Source organism: Rana temporaria, chromosome 1 (genome assembly GCF_905171775.1).
Source record: "Rana temporaria chromosome 1, aRanTem1.1, whole genome shotgun sequence".
In the NCBI taxonomy this organism is placed as follows: Eukaryota; Metazoa; Chordata; class Amphibia; order Anura; family Ranidae; genus Rana; species Rana temporaria.
Genome location: NC_053489.1, coordinates 26552332 through 26563580, shown reverse-complemented (window position 1 = coordinate 26563580; position 11249 = coordinate 26552332).

Genomic DNA, 11249 nt, shown 5'->3' with positions numbered 1-11249 from the left:
GAGCCATTCATTGTCAATTCGAAATGAAAGTGTCTTTGAGAATAAACATTGCGCTCCTATTATTAGTCGCTCACCTCGCGGTCTGCGTCCTGTTTATACTGAACCAAGGCTCAGGAAGTTATTAGAGGGGAAAACACAGAGCAATAAGCGTCTGAATTTGTATGACGGAGAATGAAGCCAAAGCCATGGGGACTGTATAAAGGTACATTGTAGAAAATGGACCTTGCCTCGAGGTTTATTGTCCTTTATGTCACAGGATTTTCCTGTCTATGGCGATAAGGCGGCAGGAAAGGTCCCTTAGAGAGGAAAAGTCCTTTATTTTGGAAGAGGTTTATGAGAAAGAAGGGAGGGATTGTAGACGCAGAACTCCTCTACTGATGACCTATGAAATGGAGCTGGATATAATGTGACCGGGGGGGGAGGAAGGAAAAGCTCATAATGGTAGGATAAGATCTTACAAGTATCACATCTTGATATTATTGAGGGAGAGAAAGACTTTTGATTTTCCCAGGAATTGTATCTATAGCCCAAACTTTATTTTTTTTTTTGATTTGGATCGACAACAGACATACCTCCCAACTTTTTGCGATGGGAATGAGGGACACCTATCAGCAAAAGTATGCAGCTATAGGACACACCCCTTGCCACGCCCCCTTAACCACTTAAGCCCCGGACCATTATGCAGCTAAAGGACCAGGCCCCTTTTTGCGATTCGGCACTGCGTCGCTTTAACAGACAATTGCGCGGTCGTGCGACGTGGCTCCCAAACAAAATCGACGTCTTTTTTTCCCCACAAATAGAGCTTTCTTTTGGTGGTATTTGATCGCCTCTGCGATTTTTATTTTTTGCGCTATAAACAAAAATAGAGCGACAATTTTGAAAAAAAATGCGATTTTTTTTTTACTTTTTGCTATAATAGATATCCCCCAAAAATATATATAAAAAAACGTTTTTTTTCCTCAGTTTAGGCCGATACGTATTCTTCTACCTATTTTTGGTAAAAAAAATCGCAATAAGCGCTTATTGATTGGTTTGCGCAAAAGTTATAGGCTCAGATTCTCAGTGGACTTACGACGGCGCAGCGCCATGTACGCCGTCGTAAGTCCTAATCTGACCCGTCGTATCTATGCGCCTGATTCTTAGAATCAGTTACGCATAGATATCCAGTAGATCCGACAGGCGTAAGTCTCTTACGCCGTCGGATCTTTACTGCATTTTTTTTTGACCGCTAGATGGCGCTTCCGTCGAATTCCGCGTCGAGTATGCAAATTAGCTAGATACGTGAATTCCCGAACGTAGGCGCGGCCGACGCAGTAAAGTTACAAGGTTTACGTTAGGCTTTTCCCGGTGTAAAGTTGCCCCTGCTATATGAGGCGCAGCCAATGTTAAGTATGGCCGTCGTTCCCGCGTCGAAATTTGAAAAAGTTACGTCGTTTGCGTAAGTCCTCCGTGAATGGGGCTGGACGTCATTTACGTTCACGTCGAAACCAATGACGTCCTTGCGGCGTACTTTGGAGCGATGCACACTGGGAAATTCCACGGACGGCGCATGCGCAGTTCCCGCAAAAACGTCAATCACGTCGGGTCACAGTAGTTTTGCATAAAACACGCCCCCCTGATCCAAATTTGAATTAGGCAGGCTTACGCCGGCCGATTTACGCTACGCCTCCGCAACTTACGGAGCAAGTGCTTTGAGAATACAGCACTTGTCCGTGTAAGTTGCGGAGGCGTAACGTAAATCAGATACGTTACGCCCGCACAATTTTACGCGGCTCTACGTGAATCCGGGCCATAGCGTCTACAAAATAGGGGGTAGCTTTATTGCATTTTTATTAATAATTACTTTTTTACTAGTAATGGCGGCGATCGGTGATTGTTATCGTGACTGCGACATTATGGCGGACACATCGGACACTTTTGACACTATTTTGGGACCATTGTCATTTATACAGCGATCAGTGCTATAAAAATGCACTGATAACTGTGAAAATGACACTGGCAGTAAAGGGGTTAACCGGTAGGGTTTAAGTGTTCCCTAATGTGTGTTTCTTACTGTAGGGGGGGCGTGGCTGGGCGTGTGATGTCACTGATCGTCGTTCCCTATGACAGGGAACAGACGATCAGTGACAGTCTCACTAGGAAGCACGGGGAGAGGTTTGTTTACACTCACCTCTCCCCGTTCTTCAGCTCTGTGACCCGATCGCGAGACATCGGCGGCGATCGGGTCCGCGGGCACGGTCACGGAGCACAGGACTGGGTTGCGAGCGTGCCACCGCCGGCTCGCTCGTGACCCACTGCTGGGCTTCTTAAAGGGGACGTACTGAATTCATATACAGTAAAACCTTGGTGTGATAGTAACTCGGTTTGAGAGCGTTTTGCAAGACAAGCTCATTTTTTTTAATACATTTTGCCTTGATATACAAGCGATGTCTTGATATACAAGTAGCTTCATGTCACAACTGAGTATAAAAGAGAAGAGAGGCGTCTCTAAGTGTAGCAATATGGTTACATTTAATGAAGGTAAAATGGGTCAGTGCCCATCAATGCAGTCTAATCAGTGTCCATCTGCAGCCTCACCATTGCCATAAATGCAGCCTCAAAAGTGCCATGAATGCAGCCTAACCATTGCCATGAATGCAGCCTCACCATTGCTATGAATGCAGCCTCACCATTGACATGAATGCAGCCAAACAAGTGCCATGAATGCAGCCTTACCATTGCCATGAATGCATCCTTACCATTGCCATGAATGCAGCCTTACCATTGCCATGAATGCAGCCTTACCATTGCCATGAATGCAGCCTTACCATTGCATGAATGCAGACTCACCATTGCCATGAATGCAGACTCACTATTGCCATGAATGCAGCCTCACAAGTGCCATGAATGCAGCCTCACCATTGCCATGAATGCAGCCTAACCATTGCCATGAATGAAGCCTCACCATTGCATGAATGCAGTCTCACTATTGCCATGAATGCAGCCTCACAAGTGCCATGAATGCAGCCTCACTATTGCCATGAATGCAGCCTTACCATTGCCATGAATGAAGCCTTACCATTGCCATGAATGAAGCCTCACCATTGCATGAATGCAGTCTCACCATTGCCATGAATGCAGCCTTGCCATTGCCATGAATGCAGCCTTACCATTGCCATGTATGCAGCCTCACTATTGCCATGAATGCCGCCTAACCATTGCCATGAATGCAGCCTCTGAATGCAGCCTCACAATTAAAATGAATGTGGCCTCACCATTGCCATAAATGCAGCCTCACAAGTGCCATGAATGCAGCCTTACCATTGGAACGAATGCAGCCTTACCATTGCCATGAATGCAGCCTCACCATTGCCATGAATGCAGCCTGACACTTGCGTCCCTTCAGTTGGCCATTGACTTGCCTATTTAATAGACCTAATAAGCAGCCTTACAGCCAACTAAAAGAGTGCACACAGCAGACTGACAACACTGCTGCTAATTGCAAATCAGTTGTCAGCCTGCAGCAGGAAGTGCTGTTATTGGCAGGATCTCCAGCAGTGGCGATGTGTCCATAAAGGGCTCACGGGCGTCGCCTCCTCTCTCCTGCCACATGTCTGCATTTCATAAATCTATCTATGGTCGCCGCTGCCACCCCCTATTTAGGTGCCCGACCCCTTTTGGGGCGCCGGGCACATGAATAACAGCAGCGGGATATTTTTTGGAAGCACCTGATCAGAGCCATAGGCTCTAATAGACGCCCAAAAAGGTGTAGAGTGGGCACCATGCTAGGCGCTCGCAGTTCACTCAGCATTGTGTTAGGAAAGCGATTTGCTTTCCTAACACTGAACCACCTCTCAGCCAATCAGGTGCTCGGGTCTGATACCTGTCACCTGATTGGCTGACACGTCAGGTGCTGTGATTGGAAGCCTATCAGGCGTCCAATCATAGCAGAGGACGGGAAGAGTGGACAAGAGAAGACATTGAGGAGCATGGAGGACATCGCCGCCGTGACCCGCTGCCGAGACAGGTAAGTTCCGGGCGGGCGGGGGATGCACACTGGCAGCATTTGATGGGCACAGTACTAGCAATTGATGGGCACACTGGCAGCATTTGATGGGCACAGTAGTGACAATTGATGGGCACAATGGCAGCAATTGATGGGCACACTGGCAGCAATTGATGGGCACAGTAGTGACAATTGATGGGCACACTGTTAGCATTTGATGGGCACAGTAGTGGCAATTGATGGGCACACTGGCAGCATTTGATGGGCCCAGTAGTGACAATTGATGGGCACACTGGCAGCAATTGATGGGCACAGTAGTGACAATTGATGGGCACACTGGCAGCAATTGATGGGCACAATGGCAGAAATTGATGGGCACAATGGCAGCAATTGATGGGCACACTGGCAGCAATTGATGGGCACAGTAGTGGCAATTGATGAGCACACTGGCAGCATTTGATGGGCACAGTAGTGACAATTGATGGGCACACTGGCAGCATTTGATGGGCACAGTAGTGGCAATTGATGGGCACACTGGCAGCATTTGATGGGCCCAGTAGTGACAATTGATGGGCACACTGGCAGCAATTGATGGGCACAGTAGTGACAATTGATGGGCACACTGGCAGCAATTGATGGGCACAATGGCAGCAATTGATGGGCACAATGGCAGCAATTGATGGGCACAGTAGTGGCAATTGATGGGCACAATGGCAGCAATTGATGGGCACACTGGCAGCAATTAATGGGCACAGTAGCGGCAATTGATGGGCACACTGGCAGCAATTGATGGGCACAGTAGTGGCAATTGATGAGCACACTGGCAGCAATTAATGGGCACAGTAGTGGCAATTGATGGGCACACTGGCAGCAATTGATGGGCACAGTAGCGGCAATTGATGGGCACAATGGCAGCAATTGATGGGCACACTGGCAGCAATTGATGGGCACAGTAGCGGCAATTGATGGGCACAGTAGCGGCAATTGATGGGCACACTGGCAACAATTGATGGGCACAGTGTCAGAAATTGATGGGTAGAAATCAAAGGTGTTTAACAGACATTTAATAGGCTCGTGTTTTTTTTAAAGCACCACTTAACATATGTTTACATTGAATGGGCTGCGGGCTCTGTCTGACTTGGTGCAGTTTCTAATGCACATTGTGAGAAGCTCACAGAGTGCAGCGAAATCAGAGAAAGCGATTTCAGTACAGAAAAGAAGCCTGTACATCTGTACAAGACTGAAGAGAAGGCTGGAGATAAATCTCATGTGTGGCATGCCTGGCCCTGCAGTAATTCAATACCGTCACTAGATGGCATCAGTCTTCCAGGTTAAATGTCACCCAATGCCACTCAACCCAGAAGACTGAGGACATACTGTGAGTGCAGGATCAAAGGGTAAAAATATATGTTTCAGGGGGACCCATATATGCCTTTTTTTTTTATTTTGTTCAAACTTTAACATCTGATACTGTAAGTGCAAGCTCCTCCGGGAACAGGGACTGTATAGGCCAGCGCTGTATCAACAGGAAAATGTCTAATTTTCTGGCTCCAGTTTTGTTGGACTTTTGTCTAAGTTGTGTAAACTTTTGGAGAATATTGCCCAAGTCCGTGTCACTGAGCAGACACTGCTTGCGGCTTCTGGTGATAACGCACCAAGGGGTCTCAGTCACCCGAATAATCTCTAAATAAACTTCCCGCTAAAGTTGGTCACGGTGGACACAAGGACGTGAATCACCTCTGCGGCGATATGACTCGCTCCTCTCTCGGGTCCTGTATGAGCGCAGCACACGCCATTCTCCGTCCCCAGAACAATCCGAGGAATGGAGTGAATGTTGTGTAACCGTCGTCATAAGAGGACGCCGCGCTGACGTAACCGGAGAGTGTTGTAATCTTCCATTAAGAATTAATTAGACCGTAAGCTCTTCAGGGCAAGAGTTTATCTTTACATCTGAATGCCTGACCTTGTTTGCTTCTATATCCTACGTTAAAGGGAACCAGTGAGAATTGGGCTTATGCAACCATCTGAATGATTAACCCTGTAAGTACAGTATATGCACTTCAGTTTTGGATAGAGTAGGGAAGGGTTAATACTAGGGTTGTTCCGATACCACTTTTTTAGGACCGAGTACAAGTACCGATACCGAATACCGATACTTTTTTTTTTAAATGTGTCCCCAAATGCAGCCATGTCCCCCCACAGATGCAGCCATGTCCCCCCATATGCAGCCATGTCCCCCCCATATATGCAGCCATGTCCCCCCATATCCAGCCATGTCCCCCCATATGCAGCCATTACCCCCCATATGCAGCCATGTCCCCCACATATGCAGCCATGTCCCCCCATATGCAGCCATGTCCCCCACATATGCAGCCATGTCCCCCCCCATATCCAGCCATGTCCCCCCATATCCAGCCATGTCCCCCCATATGCAGCCATGTCCCCCCATATGCAGCCATGTCCCCCCCATATCCAGCCATGTCCCCCCATATGCAGCCATGTCCCCCCATATGCAGCCATGTCCCCCACATATGCAGCCATGTCCCTCCATATGCAGCCATGTCCCCCCATATGCAGCCATGTCCGCCCACAAATGCAGCCATGTCCCCCCACAGATGCAGCCATGTCCCCCCCATATGCAGCCATGTCCCCCCCCCCATATCCAGCCATGTCCCCCCATATATGCAGCCATGTCCCCCCCATATATGCAGCCATGTCCCCCTTACCTACATGCTGCCGCACCGCCGCTTGGTTAATACGGGCGGGGAACATTACAGCTTTCATTTGAATAGCTGTAGTGTTTCGCGCCGCGCTGCGTATAGACACTCCCCCTTGCTCGGGATTGGACAGTTCACCCGAGCAAGGGGGAGTGTCTATACGCGGCGCGGCGGGAAACACTACAGCTATTCAAATGAAAGCTGTAATGTTCCCCGCCCGTATTAACCAAGCGGCAGCGGGGATGCGGCGTAGCGGCAGCGGGGATGCGGCGTAGCGGCAGCGGGGATGCGGTGTAGCGGCGGCGGGGGGGGGATCGAGTATCGGATGAGGCATCGGGGGCATTTGCGAGAGTACAAGTACTGGTATCGGGACAACCCTAGTTAAAACTACTGACAGACAGTGGCCCAGATTCAAGTAGAATCACGCAATATTTGCGTGGGCAAAGAGCAAATTTTTTTCTCTGCGCCCACGCAAATATTGCGCTTTGCCCGCGATTCACGGAGCAGTTGCTCCGTAAATTGCGCGGGCAATATGCTAAGCAGCCGGGCGCAAGGCTGCCTAATGTAAATGATCCCGCCGGGGGCGGGAATCATTTAAATTAGGCGCGCTCCCGCGCCGAGCGAACAGCGCATGCTCCGTCGGGAAACTTTCCCGACGTGCATTGCGGCAAATGACGTTGCAAGGACGTCATTTGCTTGTAAGTGAACGTGAATGGCGTCCAGCGCCATTCACGGTTCACTTACGTAAACGACGTGAAATTTGAACGTCGCGAGCGGGGGCGCAGCTATACTTTAGCATTGGCTGCGCCTGCTATAGCAGGAGCAGCCTTATGCTAAAGGCGCCGTACGGAAACTCCGTACCTTGCGTGAGAAGGGCCCGCGCAACTTTTGTGAATCGGTGGTAGTATGCAATTTGCATACTATACGCCGATCACAATGGCCGCGCCCCCTAGCGGCCAACGCAAGAATGCAGCCTGGGATGTGAAGGCATAAGGAGGCTTATGTCTGTCACATCCTAGGCTGCAGTCGGTGTAACGAGGTTCCTGAATCAGGATCACTCGTTACACCGGAGCAAGTAAGCCCTTGCGCCGCGCAACCTATGGTTGCGCGGGCGCAAGTGCTTCTTGAATCTGGGCCAGTGTATGTTCTGCTGCCTGTCTACTGTTGGGGAGATTCCCCCCCCCCCTCACTTCCTGTACTGGAGAAGCAACAGGAAGTTAAAGGAAATATATTTTTGATAATGGTTGTCACCTAACCTCAGAAAAAACACAAAACCTCCTGCGCTCTGGTGTTTCGCCAAACCGGGTACAGCAGTGTAGTCTAACGGCAAAATCAGAAGTCTTGCATCACAGACTATCTAGGCTTTGAAGAAGGGGGTACGCCCCAGAAACGCGTCAGCCGTTCCAGATGTCTGAAGTTCCACTGGCAGGTGCCTCGAGGTCCAGTCCAGTTGTCTGAAAAGCGCTTACTTATGACTGTCTTGTGAGTAGGACCATTGCTTTTTATTCTGTTTTTAATAAATTTTAGGTGGTAATGCACAAGGTCGGTGCGCCCTCCTTTCTTTTCTTTTTTCATTGTCACCCAACCACTCCAGGAATCCAGTGTCAGTTCTTCTCTGGAAGTTCACCCGGAGTGCCAGCTAAGGTGACCAATCAGTAGACAGCTCTCCTCCATGACTCTCTCCAGTCTTTAGTTACCCCTGTGCGCTCCTGTGTCTCCATTGACTCCTGTGTCTGCAGTGATCCCTGTGACCGCCCTGCAATTCTGAAACTTCAGTGACCCCTGTGTGTCCAGTATGGGCCATATTCTCAAAGCTATCCGGCGGCGTAACGTATCTCGTTTACGTTACTCCGCCGCAAGTTTAACGGGCAAGTGCCTGATTCCCAAACCACTTACCTGTAAACTTGCGGCGGCGTAGCGTAAAGTCCACCCGCGGAAGCACTCCTAATTCAAATTATCCTGGTAGGGGGCGTAGATCATTTAAATTAGGCACGCTCCCGCGCCGATCGTACTGCGCATGCTCCGACGGGTAAATTACCCGACGTGCATTGCGCTAAATGACGTCGCACGGACGTCATTTGTTTTGACGGTAACGTAAATTGCGTCCAGCGCCATTCACAGATGACTTACGCAAACAACGTTAAATTTTCAAATTGCGACGCGGGAACGACGGTCATACTTAACATTGAGTACGCCACCTAGGGGGCATGTTTATCTTTACGCCGCGTATCGCTTACGGAAACTACGTAAAAACACTACGACGGGCAAGCGTACGTTCGTGAATCGGCGTGACTAGTCATTTGCATATTCTACGCTGACCGCAAAGGAAACGCCACCTAGCGGTCAGCGTAGATATTGCAGCCTAAGATACAACGGCGCAGGCTGTCGTATCTTAGGCATGTTTAAGTGTATCTCAGTTTGAGAATACACTTAAACATAGGACGGCCTTAGAATCGGACTTACGTCGGCGTATCTGCTGATACGCCGGCGTAATTCTTTGAGAATATGGCCCCCGTGTTTATATATGACCCCATTGTCTCCAGTGACTTTCCTGCATTTCTAGTGACCTCTGTGTCTGCAATGACCCTTGTAACCCCTGTGCACTTCTGAGCCTCCAGTGACCCCCATGTCTGCAATGACCCCAGTGACCCCAATGTCTGCAATGACCCTTGAGACCCCTGTGCACTTCTGAGCCTCCAAGGACCCCCGTGTCTGCAATGACCCCAGTGACCCCCCTGTGCACTTCTGAGCCTCCAGTGACCCCCATGTCTGCAATGACCCCAATGTCTGCAATGACCCTTGAGACCCCTGTGCACTTCTGAGCCTCCAGGGACCCCCGTGTCTGCAATGACCCCAGTGACACCCCTGTGCAGTTCTGAGCCTCCAGTGACCCCCATGTCTGCAATGACCCCAGTGACACCCCTGTGCACTTCTGAGCCTACAGTGACCCCCCATGTCTGCAATGACCCCAGTGACACCCCCCTGCACTTCTGAGCTTCCAGTGACCACTGTGTCCCCAGGGACACTTGTGTCTCTAGCGTCGCCTGTGTTTGCATTTACCCTGGTGACCCCTTTGACTCCAGTGTTCCCGTTGACCTCTGTGTCTGTGGTGACCTCTGTGCACTTCTGAGTCTCCAGTGACCCCTGTGTCTCCAGTGTCCCCTTGTATCTCCAGTGCACCCCTGAGCACTCATGTCTCCAGAGTCCACTGACTCCTGTGTTTACAGTGACCCCTGGGACCTCTTTGCCTCCAGTTACTCCTGTGTTTCCTGTGACCTCAGTGTCTGTAATGACCTCAATGACCCCCTGCACTTCTGAGCTTCCAGTGACCACTGTGTCCCCAGGGACACCTGTGTCTCTAGCGTCGCCTGTGTTTGCATTAACCCTGGTGACCCCTTTGACTCCAGTGTTCCCGTTGACCTCTGTGTCTGTTGTGACCTCTGAGCACTTCTGAGTCTCCAGTGAGCCCTGTGTCTCCAGTGACCCCTTGTCTCCAGTGACCCCTGTGTCTCCAGTGTCCCCTTGTATCTCCAGTGCACCCCTGAGCACTTATGTCTCCAGAGTCCACTGACTGTGTTTACAGTGACCCCAGGGACCTCTTTGCCTCCAGTTACTCCTGTGTTTCCAGTGACCTCGGTGTCTGTAATGACCTCAATGACCCCTTTGCATTTCTGAGTCTGCAGTGACCCCTGTGTCCACTTGCATCTCCAGTGTGCCATGAGCACCCTTGTGTCTCCCGTGACTCCTGTGTTTACAATGGGCCCAGTGCCGTATCGCAAAACAATAGCCCGGTCATTGAGCAGCCAATTCTTCCGGGGGTGAAGTGGTTAAAGCCGCTGACAGCACATTTTTTTCAAGGCTCTTTTCCTTCTGTGTACAGACAGCCATACGGAGCCTTTTAACACTTCCCCAGACACGCAGCCCTCTTGGAGCCTCCTACAGTGGTGGAAAGCCAGGGCCTTCCGGTCGCAAGTGCGATCCTGGTAGTTCTGTTGGGCCAACTCAATATTGAACCCTACGGACTAAGACCGAGATGCCATTAAAGTCCATGGCCCAGATTCTCAAAGGGCTTACAACGGCGCAACGCAATGTGCGCCGTCGTAAGTCCTAATCTGGGCCGTCGTATCTATGCGACTGATTCTTAGAATCAGTTACGCATAGATAACCATTAGATCCGACAGGCGTAAGGCTCTTACGCTGTCGGGTTCTTAAATGCAATTTTTTTTCTCGCCGCTAGGTGTCGCCTCCGTCGTTTTCCCCGTCGGGTATGCAAATTAGCAAAATACGCAAATTCCCGAACGTACGCGCGGTCGACGCAGTGAAGTTATGACGTTTACGCTAGATTTGCGACACGTAAATTTGCCCCTGCTATATGAGGGGCAACCGATGTTAAGTATGGCCGTCGTTCCCGCGTCGAAATTTAAAAATGTACGTCGTTTTGCGTAAGTCGTCCGTGAATGGGGCTGGACGTAATTTACGTTCACGTCGAAACCAATACGTCCTTGCGGCGTACTTTGGATCAATGCACACTGGGATATGTACACGGA